A 10,661-nucleotide genomic window follows, 5' to 3' on the forward strand; every position below is an offset into this window, starting at 1 on the left:
CGTGCTCACCCCCATGCCTATATATATGCGCCATTTTCCAACTATTGAATGTTTTCGCTCACTGAATTCTAAGGTGTTCTTCTTCCTTTTCTCTTATTTTCTTATCTTTCACGGTCAACTCACGTAAGTTCTTTAACTTTTGTAATTTAATTTGGTTAAGTTTGAGTTGTTTATGCATTTTTAATTTAGGAAATTTTGATGATGATCAAGTATTTTTAATTCTTTTCCCCTTCTCCGTTTATTTTCTATTCTTATCTGCATCAATTCTTAATAAAACCAAATTGCTGTTCATTTATTCTTTGCATCATTTCCTTTTATTTATTATTGTTTTGTTCGTTATTCATTGCTTCTCTTGTTTTTTTTTAATTCACACTACTCGAGTTTAATTTGGATCATAATTGTGTAGTATGCTCATCAATTTGCTCAGCTTAGTTGCTGCATTTGTGTAATTGTCATAATGTACATGCTAAGGGTGGGGTTCGGAATTTGTAAAGTTAATTTATGATAGTTTATGCTGATCAATTCATGGCATAAATTCTCTTACTTGGTAATTGATTCATGTGCCTATTTTGTATGATCTAGCTATTACCAATTTTCTATTTTGTGTTGGAATGCCATTGGGCATTAGCTTTTCTGTAGGAATTTGAGGCTTTGAGCAAAGTGTTAAGCCTAAAATTTTCTGTTAATCAATTTCTAGCCGTTATGCTGCTGAATTTTCGGTGGAATTTATTTTCACTTGATTACTTAGTCGATTACTAATGATTGATTGTATTAGGTAATATGAGGGAATGAGAACAAGCCCGTCACTAGCAACCACAACACACCGCTACTAGCAAGTGCTCACGTGGTGATGGATCTTCTTCTACTTCACTTTCACCTAGGTGACCATCAACACCAGCACCTCCAACAAAACAGCAGCCAGTCCGACCAAGAAGAGTAGCAACTGCACATCCACCCACACTTGCTCGAAATCACCTATGGATATCCAAAATGCTGATCATGAGAGCCGCTTCCAAGTCATGCGATGGAAGCAAGTAATGGCCGAGTGATGCATTGATTTTGTATCCTTGGAGAGAGTTGCATTGGCTCAGGATGTTCGTGCACTATTTGACATATTGCCTTATGCACGCTTCTTCGACATCATTGAGCCTAGCTACCGCGAGCGAACTATTGAGTTTCTAAGAACCTTCTTCCTACAGCAGCAGATCACAAACTGGCATCAGCCTGATGCAATTTACTTTAGACTTGGAGGAAAGGAGTTCTCGATGTCAGTTCCGTAGTTTGGGATGCATTTGGGGTTTATGGACTGAGCAGGAGATATCAAGCAAGGAATATCGGGGATGCATCTACGTTCACCCTATCTCTTACGATGCCATATGGGATTTAATCGTACTCAAGCCAGAATCGTACTATCTCAGCAGGTCTAAGGCGTCTAGCCTTCCAGATCATCTCTGCTATCTTCATGCACTTCTAGCTAGCAACTACCCTGGCATCATCAGTGAGGAAGGCTTGTGCCTCTGGCCACTTAGAAAAATACTCAATAGCCACAAGTATATACTTATTTTCATAAGAAGAAGGAAAGGATCCTATGAAGTCGATGCCCCAAACATAAAAAATCTCAACAACTTGTATACTAGTCTAGGACATCTCATCACAGGAAGAGATACTACCTTACTGCTGGCATGCATCGCAAACCTGGACAAAGGTTCTCGCATCCTAAAATATTGTAGGCTAGTAGAGCACTACATCCAACATCTTCCTAGTCATATGATTGGCCACTTGATGGCCTCTAGTTGGTCCCACATGGCAATGTTTAAGGATTTTGAGAGTTTCCTCCCCATATACGTCGCTGAATCACTTGATCTGCACAAACACGAAATAAAAAGGGGTCTTCCCAAATGTAGTATTTCAAGTCAGCAAAGAATTTCTTCTTTTGTTGATATGTTATATCCTTTGGTAGGACCCTTCGCAACCAAATAATTTGCATAATCCAAAAACCAAGGGGAATCGTTATATACCTACAATGAACACAAATGCTCATCAAGGAAGCGATCATCAATGGCCTTCTAATCAAGTGCCGCCAAGCTCGGGTTCTCCAACCTCGATAAGTGATTCGCTGCCAAGTTCTCAACGCCCTTTTTATCCTTGATTTCTATGTCAAACTCCTGCAAAAGTAGAATCCATCTAATCAGTCTTGGTTTAGCATCATTCTTTTTGAACAAGCACCTTAATGTCGAATGGTCCATATAGAAGATGGTCTTTAATAGCACAAGGTATGAACAGAACTTGTCGAAGGCATAAACCACAGCTAACAGCTCCTTCTCAGTGGTGGTATAGTGCTCTTAGGCGTCTGTTAACGTCTTGCTAGCATAATAAATAGGCTGGAACTTCTTCTCGACCCGCTATCCAAGAATAGCTCCAACTGCATAGTCACTAGCATCGCACATGAGTTCAAAGGACAGCCCCCAATCAAGCGAAACCATGATAGGAGCTGTGGTTAGTAACTTTTATAATAACTCAAAAGCCTATAAGCAATCTGAATCAAACACAAAAGGTACATCCTTAACAAGCAATTGAGTAAGAGGCCTAGCTATTTTAGAAAAATCCTTAATAAATCTCCTATAAAAGCCAGCATGCCCGAGAAAGCTCCAAACAGCCTTAACAAAACTAGGGGTTGGCAATTTCTATATGGTCTCTACTTTATCTTTATCTACCTCCATCCCCGCATGTGAAATCCTGTGCCCCAACACAATACCCTCTCTCACCATAAAATGACATTTTTTCCAATTTAGAACTAACTTTGCCTCAACACATCATGCAAGCATGCGCTCTAAATTAGACAAGCAGTGTGAGAAAGAGTTACCAAACACTGAGAACTCTTCCATGAAAAACCCCCATGGACTCCTCAATCATATCGTGGAAGATTGCCATCATACATCTCTAAAAAGTGGCAGGTGCATTGCATAACCCAAATGGCATCCTCCGGTATGCGAATGTCCTATAGGGGCAAGTAAATGTTGTCTTCTCCTGGTCTTCAAGTGCGATTGGTATTTGGAAATAACCTAAAAAACCATCAAGAAAAAAGTAAAACATATGGCCCGATAAATGCTCAAGCATCTGATCAACAAATGGAAGGGGAAAGTGGTCCTTTTGGGTTGCATCACTTAGCCTCCTGTAATCGATGCAAACCTGAAAACCAGTTACCATCCTTGTTGGTATCAATTCGTCCTTCTCATTCTTTATCACAGTCATCCTTCCTTTCTTTGGTACAACCTGCACAGGAGTCACCCACGAGCTACCAGATATGGGATAAATTCAACCTAAATCAAGAAGTTTAATTACCTCCTTTTTCACCACCTCCTTTATGTTCGGGTTAAGTCATCTTTGTGGCTGCACCACTGGCTTGAAATTATCCTCCATCAAGATCTTGTGCAAGCAAAAACTGAGGTTGATTCCAGGGATGTTCGCAATCTTGTATGCGAAGGCCGTAAGGTACTTCCTGAGAGACGATAGCGTCATCTCCCTCTCCTCAAGAGCTAAGTCTGTTGCAATAATGACTGGCAGCCTCTTTGCCTCATCCAAGTTGGCATAATTCAGGTGCTTGGGTAGTTCCTTCAACTCTAGGACTAGAAGGTCCTCAATTGAAGGTTTCACCTTCTACATATCTGACCTGTCAAGAGAAACAAACAGGTCAGTAGAACAGCTAGGCTCACTAGCCAGCAAACAAGCAAGTTGTTCCAACACTTGCTCGTTGGACAACTCCCTCTCATCTCCCTGAAATGCAACTTGCAAAGGATCATCAAGCAAAATTTCCTGCATATGAGACTCAACAACATCATCTAAGAGATCCACATAAAAAACTATATCATCATGGTCTAGGGAATGTCTCATGGAAGTCGCTAAGTCAAAGGTGATATTCTCATCATCTACCTTAATTTGGAGCTTCCCATATATAACTGCCCCAGATGTAGCAAGGAAAGGTCTACCTAAGATCAGTGGCACAACACTCCCTCCATATCCATTACAATGAAATCTATAGGAAATATAAACTTGTCTACCTTAACAAGTACATCCTCAACTACACCCCTAGGAATCTTAATAGTTCTATCGGCTAACTGAATGCTCGTCCTAGTGGGTTTAAGCTCACTCAAACCAAGTTTATCAAATAAGCTAGTGGGCATCAAATTAATACTAGCTCCTAAGCCAGCTAATGCACTACTAATAGGTAATTCACTAATGACACAGGGTACAGTGAAACTCCCTGGATCACGCCTCTTAATAGGCAGCTTGTTTTGTAGAATGGCGGAGCACTCCTCGTTCAGGGTCACTAATCCCAAATCCTCCAGTCTCCTCTTGTTGCTCAATATCTCCTTCAAAAATTTTGCGTACTTCGGCATCTACAAAATAGCCTCAACAAAAGGAAGGTTAATGCGCAGTTATTTAAAAAGGTCTAGAAACTTATCGAAATGTTGATCAACCTTTTCTGCCTCAGTCAAGCAGGATACAGGATAGGTGGCTGGTACTCCTTCACTAGAATCTTCTTCTTATCCTCAGCTCTGACAAGCTCTATCTCCTCAGGTCCTGGTTCCTTCCTGGTAGGCTCATCCTGCACAACAACATCATTATTATTAGTTATAGGTAAGGAACTAGATAACTACCTACCTGACCGCAAGGTGATAGCCTTATAGTGCTCCCTCGGGTTAGACTCTATAGTGTTGGGGAGTGTCCCTGATTGTCTCTCAGCCAACATCTTAGAGATCTGGCCTATCCGATTCTCCAAGTTCTGAATGGAAGCTTGCTGATTCCTAAGTGCACTGTTCGCCTGCTGAAATCTATTGTCGGTAGAGGACACAAATTTTATCACCAACTCCTCGAGATTAGGCTTCTTCTCTTAAGGTGGAGGTAGTTGGGGTGGACCAGCTTGCGGCTATGGCTATTGCTGATGCAACCTCTGAAAACCAGGTAGTCCCTAGTCGCTGTTATTCCTCCAACTGAAGTTGGGATGATTGCGCCAACCGGGGTTCTATGTATTGTTGTACGGGTTGTTCTGTTGTCTAGGTGCATTACCCATATAGTCTACCTATTCAAGGTCAGCAGAAATAATAGAGGATGAAGAATTAGAGGGTGAAGCAAACATACATCCCGCATTATAGTTTGCACCATAGTGCGGGCCACCGCAGAACTCGCAACTTATTTGGGCTGCATGAATCGGCATCTGAAGCTGGTCTTCTTAGTCAAAAGCTCCACTTGAGCTACCAAGGCTGCTGTGGAGTCTAGCTGGTTGACCACTCCCTGCTTGACTGGCCGACTCTTGGAGGATTGCCACTAGTAGTTGTTCATATCCATCTCCTCTATCAGATTTTGCGCCTGCTCCGGCATCTTACTATTCAGGGCCCTACCTACTGCAGCATCTACCATCTGCCTAGTAGCAAGGTTTAAATCGCTATAGAAAGTCTAAACCTGCATCCATACTAGTAGTCCGTGGTGTAGGCAACATCAAAGCAAGTTTTTGTACCTCTCCCAAGCATCATACATGCTCTCGTCATCGAACTGCATAAAAGAAGATATGTCATTTCTCAATCTAGCAGTTTTAGTAGGAGGAAAGTACTTATATAAAAACTTCTCAGCCAATAATCTCCATGTCGTAATAGTGTTGGCTGGGAGTGACCGCAACCATCTTTTCGCTCAGCCCCTTAAAGAAAAAGGAAATAGCCTCACCTGAATGGCATCATCAGTCATTCCATTTATCTTGAAGGTGTCGTAGATCTCCAAGAAGTTGACTATGTGAGCGTTCAAGTCCTCACTCGGCAGTCCCCCAAATTGTACACTATTTTGGACCATTTGTATCACGTTCGGCTTTATTTCGAAGTTATTGGCTACCACAGGTGGTCGTAATATACTCGTTTGTGTCCTCTCAAAAGAAGGTCTAGCAAACTCGTACATTGTCCTGTTTTCATCCGCAACCTAGTTGTTGTCTCCCATCCCTGCCGGTCTATTCACAAAGGCTTTAATCTCTATCTGTGCCTCCTCTTCTTCTTGCATACGCTTCCTCAAAAGACGGAGGAATCACTCTAGTTCAGCAAGAGGGTCTACAGGAGCAGGATTAGAGCTCCTGGTCATAAACTACCTGAAATAAAGAGGCAGCAACCAAAGAACACAGAAATGAATAAAAAATAAAGAATAAAAAGAAATGAAAAGATAGAAAATAGAAATGGCTAGATTAACACAAACATAAATTCACTCTAGTTCACACAAAAGTTCCCCAGCAACGGCACCAAAAACTTGATAGGCTATTTATGTAGCTACAATCTAAGGCAGTGAACCTATCAATGAAGACTAGCACTAATGGCGAGTATCAAGGTTGTATTCTCGGGAAAGGATGATCCTAGAACTACTGTAGCGTCTTATGTTATCTAACCTTAACAAATCGATGAAGTTATTATTCTATGACTAGATACAAGCTAAGTGATTAACTAAATGTCAACAGTCTAAAAAGATTTTGTGAAACAATCAAGGGAAAAAGCAAATCAAATGGAACCTATGCTAGTTGGATTCTAGTGAAGGTAGAGATTATATTGATTACCAATTGTGATTACCCGTGAGCGGATTCTACATTGAATTTGATTTCCCTCTCGAGAACATCAAATCCCTAAACCTAATAACCTAGACGATGGAATCTCTTCCTAACCATTGATTTTAGGTTAGCCTTAAGATTAAATGCACTGCTATTAAGAGTTGTTAATTCTTAATCTGGCTAGTCAATTACCCTTATCTCTAAGTGATCATTAACCAGTTCTTGCTATCCAAATTTCCAATTACTAAATGAACTTCTCAATTACATAAAGCAAGCTAAACATCACAATTCACAACATCTCATGAACAATGTGATTTCTTATTAATAATGAAAGCAAGAAGAAGACAAGCATTGATAATCAAAATCTCATAAACATTAAATGTAATCCAACAAGTTCAACAGTTCTAGCAACTCATGCTAATAAGTAACATAAAATAAGGAACAACTATAGAAAAGAAAATTGAAAATATGTACACCCTTCTTCTTCAAGTCAGATGAACAACCCTAAATCCCTAAATATGAATGATGAACCTCAAATTGCCTCTTGAATGCCTCCAAATCCACTCTTGATCTTCAATGTGATGCTTAAACCAATGGAATCTGTCCTTCAACAGGCGAAATAGTCTCCTAAAGTCGAATATTAAAGTCTGGAAAAGGGTGGCTAGTGCATGTATGTGAAAATCAAGTCAGAAATCAAACCCTAGCAAAATAATTCGATTTTGCCTATATAATTGTCCCAGCACGATCGTGGTCAAACCTGTGCTAGTCAGCACGGGCGCCAAGCCGTGCTGGACCTCTGAGTCCCGCAAATTAGGTCTTCTTCCTAATCATGTCCTCGCTGGTGCTGAGCCACCACGAGCCATGATGGAGCCGTGGTGGCCTCGAAAACTGTGCCAAAATGACACTTTTGAGGGTCATATGTTGATGGTTCATCACAGCCAGATTCCCAGTCGTGCTCAACCTTGAAATTGTAACCCTTACTCAATTTTGATGGATTTTGGTTCGTATTTGCATATATCTCCCTCGACTACTGATAATGTCCATCGATGATCACCTAAAACATGAAAGGAACCAAACACAAGTGATTCTGGCATAATACAAGATAACTATGCACAAAAATGGAAGTAATTGGGCATATAAACATTTATAAAATAATGTGTATCAGCTATATTCATATATTTAATCAAATATTTCGCGAATGGTTGTTTTTGCTTAATATTGTGTTATGTTTATATGAATGAGATGGAAATGATTGGCGTTGAGTGGAATAATTGTTATTGCTTGAATGTGATATAAGTGAAATGATTGAATTGTGATGTTAAGTGCATATGCGCATATGAATGGTGGATTCCTCTGTGAAAAAAAAAATATATATATATATATAAAGCCTTGGGAGACTAAAGCCTAGAGAGGCTATAAAAGTATGTAATATGAGGATGAGGCGGACCAGCTTACGTGTGTGATAGGTAAGGATGAGGTGGAGCAGCACATTAAAGGGGATCCATAAGCCGTGAGAACTAACCATAATTGTTGAATTGTATTTTCTTATGATGGTTGTAATGAATTGAGTAGAATGGTATGAACTTATGCGTCAATTATAAATCATGGTAATTATGTGATTGAGCAGAAATTGTAGTATGTGTATGTGATATAAATTATGTTAATTATTTATTTACTGAGTTGGAGGCTCACCCCCCTCCAAAAAAACTTTCAGGTTTGTGGATAGTAGTGCATCAGTTGGTTGTATCTGAAGTCTAGCATTTCGTAGTTCTATCAGGTTGGGCCAGTTTTGCGAAGTCTCCTCATGATGCATTTTGTATGTAGTTATGTAATGTATATGGAAGTGTGCATTGTAAGGCAAAAGAAGATGTTTTGAATACTTGTTAAATGATGTTTAAGTATAATCATATATTTATATGTTAATAACCTTGTGTTTTGATTCTTAATAATCTGTATATTGACCTATCTACATGTAGTATATAGTCTACAATGCTTGTATGCCACTTGGGAAATGTCTATTTGTTAGCATATAATAGGGGTGTTACATATCACAACACCATTTTCACATATTATGCACTTTGGTTCCTATAGCCCTGATGGCGTCGTTTAGTAGTTCTTTGGTTCCACTCGAACCTTGGAATTGCGAAATTGGCTAACCATCACTTATACGTAATGAGTGAATTTCCATCTTCGAAAAGACTCTTGAGTGGGGAGACAAGCCAAGGAAGAACACTTTTTACTTGTTGGAGCCTTTTATCCTTACCCAAGACTCAGTTCATGATAATAACAGTAGTAATCTCCCCTAGGAACCCTTTTGCTTGCTATTTAAAAGGTTTCTCCTTATAAGTGCTCAAACCCCACATATTGGAAAGCCTCGGGTCAAGAACATGTAGAATCAGGCCCTAGGCCCAAAGTAGACAGGCTTTATACTTATATTTGAAAACATTTCCTTGTTTGTTTTGTCTACTTTGAGAGTTTATGGCATGTGCATTGAGCCTACTTTCACTTGCTGATAGAAAGCCCAAACGCAAAATCCTAGGAAATAAAGACTCACCATGAATCGTGCACAGGAGTAATAAGGTTAGAAGGATAATTTGTATATTAATGTGTGTGCTAACTCTTCCTTTTGTCTTTTTGCATAGCACGTGTATCATGCATCGCACTCATCATACTAATCTTTTATTTTTAGCCATATAGACACTCCTTTGCATTGGAGGAGACAAGATAATGGAAGGCTAGAGATAATACTAATCTCACAAAGAATCTTGAGTGTATTAGAGCTTCTTGAAAAGCTAAGAAATCAAAGTTCCATAAGTAAGACTGAAACTAATCTGAAATGGCCAACAAAAGAGCTAACAAGCAAGATGTCGAGATCCTAAATAATATCGTCATTAACGATATGAAGGGTGAGATCCGGGAGGAACTCTTATAACTTTTGGCTAAGATGGTTGCAAAATAAACTCCACATGCTAATCTAATTGCGCCAGCGAATCCCCCAACTATCATTGACCCAGTTGTGGTTGCCACTAAAACCACTACCGCCACTGTTGTTGAAGTCAATGCTAAAGACCTTGCTAGAAAGAGGGTATCCTAAAATTTCTAGACCTTTGACGAGTATGTGCTGGACCAAGCCAAAAGAGAGATTGCCCTTACCCCTAATGAAGTTGTAAGTGGCTTAAGTGCTAAGCTTGATAAGATGCAAGGCATGTTGGAAATCAAAGGGTTGGAGCCGACCTATGATTCCAAAGAATTGGTGTTGACGGGTGAAGAGAAGTTACTTGCGAAGTTCAGGCTACCTTGTCAAGAATTAGTGCCTAACCTATAAGTTCAACAGGACTAGTGATTTGGAGGCTCATTTAAAGCAATACGTAATCATTATGTGAACTACATAGTTGAGTACAACCTAAATTGCCAAGCTATTTGTGCTATCACTAGAAGGACTTGTTGTGAACTAGTATCATGGTCTAGAAAAATCTATGAAAGTTGAATGGCACGATATGTGTAATTCTTTTATTAAAAAATATGACTGTAATACTTAGTTGGAAGTCTTAATTAGAGATCTTGAGTTTACTAAGCATAAGCCAAATAAGTCCTTCTCTGATTTCTTAACTAGGTGGAGAAATAAGACTAGGGTTGATGAAAAACAAGCCTTCTAAAAAGTACCAAGTCCGTATGGTGGTCCAAAATATTCTTCTTAGTTGAAAGGCTTCAGATGATGAATTCAAAGACTTTCATGGACTTGTATAATAATGGGCTTCAGGTCGACGAAATCGAGAATGACAAAAGAAGACTGTTTGAATCAATGGAAGGCCAATTTATCATGCTGGAAGGAGTAGAACTCTAGATGTGAATGCTGTCCAACAATTGAGAAAGTTCTCCAATTTCAAGCAACCTCTCTCAAAGATCTTTGAGAGGTTAGTGCATAGTGGCATACTCCAATCAACCACCTTCAAAAACCCACCAAACTCAAATGCATTTGACTATAAACCCAACACTTGCTATAAATTCCACCAAGCACCCAACCACCATACAGACAATTGTATTCGGCTAAAATATGAAATCCAAGACCTCATTGATGTCAAAAAAA

At 39.6% G+C, this 10,661-nt stretch overlaps 1 non-coding gene across 1 annotated transcript; it reads left to right on the top strand.

Annotated features, from left to right (window-relative positions):
• The first annotated feature begins 5,476 nt into the window (after positions 1-5,476).
• Positions 5,477-5,583, top strand: LOC112536358. The gene has a single exon (XR_003080390.1). It is a non-coding gene; the product is annotated as a small nucleolar RNA R71 (small nucleolar RNA).
• The last annotated feature ends 5,078 nt before the right edge of the window (positions 5,584-10,661 follow it).

This window comes from Ricinus communis, chromosome 4 (assembly GCF_019578655.1).
Source record: "Ricinus communis isolate WT05 ecotype wild-type chromosome 4, ASM1957865v1, whole genome shotgun sequence".
Taxonomy (NCBI): Eukaryota; Viridiplantae; Streptophyta; class Magnoliopsida; order Malpighiales; family Euphorbiaceae; genus Ricinus; species Ricinus communis.